General features: G+C 53.7%; 1 protein-coding gene across 1 annotated transcript in view; it reads left to right on the top strand.

Annotated features, from left to right (window-relative positions):
• The first annotated feature begins 11 nt into the window (after positions 1 to 11).
• The window catches only part of USP35 (ubiquitin specific peptidase 35), a 26333-nt gene continuing 24715 nt past the window's right edge, over positions 12 to 1629 (top strand). The window contains exon 1 of the mRNA XM_031066136.1: positions 12 to 39. The gene's annotated coding sequence lies outside the window, so the exon portion shown is untranslated. The remainder of the gene's footprint in view (positions 40 to 1629) is intronic.

Genomic DNA, 1629 nt, shown 5'->3' with positions numbered 1-1629 from the left:
CTCGCAGCCGGCCACGCCGCATCCCGGCCCCGGCCGGAGGTAACGCGGAGCGGGGGGAAGGGAAAGGGGTGCAGGAGCGTGGCGGTCAGGGGTTTTGGTGATCGCAGGGAAGGGGGGGTCGAATGCTGGGGAAGTGGTGCAGTAGCGGGGATCTGGGCTTGGGATGTAGGAGGGATGCTCAGGGGAAGGGATGCAGGAGGAGTAGTCGGGGAAAGAGGTGCAGGAGGGATACTCGGCGTGAGAGATGCAGGAGGAACGCTCGGGGTGAGGGATGCAGGAGGATACTCCGGTGAGAGGCACGGGAGGTGTGCTTGGGGTGAGGGATTCAGGAGGGATACTCGGGGTGAAGGATGTAGGAGGGATGCTCAGGAGAAGGGATGCAGAAGGAGTAGTTGAGAAAAGGAGTCCTGGAGGGATACTCAGGGTGAGGGATGCAGAAGTGCTCGGGGTAAGAAGTACAGGAGGAGTGCTTGGGGTGATGAATGCTCGGGGTGAGGGGTTCAGGAGGAATACTCAGTGAGAAGTGTGTAGGAAGGGTGGTCAGGGGAAGAGATGCAGGAGGGGTCATCAAGGAAAGGGATGCTTGGGGCATTGGGATGCTGGAGGGATGCATGAAATAAGGGATGCTCTGGGTGAGGGATGAAGTAGGCTGCTCAAGGGAAGGAGTGCAGGAGGGGTGCTGGTGGAAAGTGTTGCAGGAAGGATGCTCAACGCCAAGAATGCTTGGCAGTAGGAATACAGAAGGTTTTACAGGGGGCAGGATGCAGGAAGGAGCTGGAAGTAAGGGCTGTTTGAGGGTCAGGATAGAGCTGGCATTCTCAGGAACTGGGATGCTCTGAGGGAGGGATACTCAGGACAAAGGGTAGGGGTGCTTGGGAGGGATACTCAGAGGGATGCTCTGGGGTTGCAATGTAGCAGAGGTCTTCAAGTGAGGTACAGGAGAGATGACTGGGGTGAGAACTAATGAAAAGGCTGAGATGCAGGAAGGATGCTCAGGGGAGGGATTCTTGTAGGGAGGAGTTTGGGAGAAAGGGCTGGGTTTTGGGATTCCCAGAGAGATACTTGGACAGAGGTATGCTCTGTGGTCAGGGTGCAGAAGGGAATGGTTGAGGAGGGGAGCTTGAGCATTTGGCTTTTTGGGAATCAGGCTATAGGTGAATGCTTGGAGGAAGAAATACCGGAGCAACATTGGAAAGTGGAGTTGTGTGTATTCCCCCACTGCCTGCAGGGCTTTGCAAACCTGTTTACAAGGCAGCATCTTGTTATAACAAACTGACCAAGACAGATTCAGGTTTTCCCCAGGAAAGCTGACCTGGGGAGAGATGCCTTGGGATGTAATAGGGAGCCAAAGACTCTAAAAGTGAGGGTCAGACTCAGATTAGCTGAGATCCAATCCAATTTCAGGTTAGATCTGCTCCAGCTTGGACTTTGCAGGTGTTACTGAAGAATGAAATGTTGGAATATTTGCACTGCTATGATGTTTTCATAGCATTTTTGGAGCTCAACTAGGCCATGCTGCATCTGGTGGCAGGGAAATTTCAATAGCATGCCCTACCGAGACTGAAAGGATGCAACTGAGCTTTCACCTGAGAAGGGGTCTCAAAATGCTTTGGGCACCTTTGTGATGGA

The sequence above is a fragment of the Geospiza fortis genome, unplaced genomic scaffold (genome assembly GCF_000277835.1).
Source record: "Geospiza fortis unplaced genomic scaffold, GeoFor_1.0 scaffold16, whole genome shotgun sequence".
Lineage (NCBI taxonomy): Eukaryota > Metazoa > Chordata > Aves > Passeriformes > Thraupidae > Geospiza > Geospiza fortis.
This window is presented reverse-complemented; position numbering and strand designations above follow the sequence as displayed.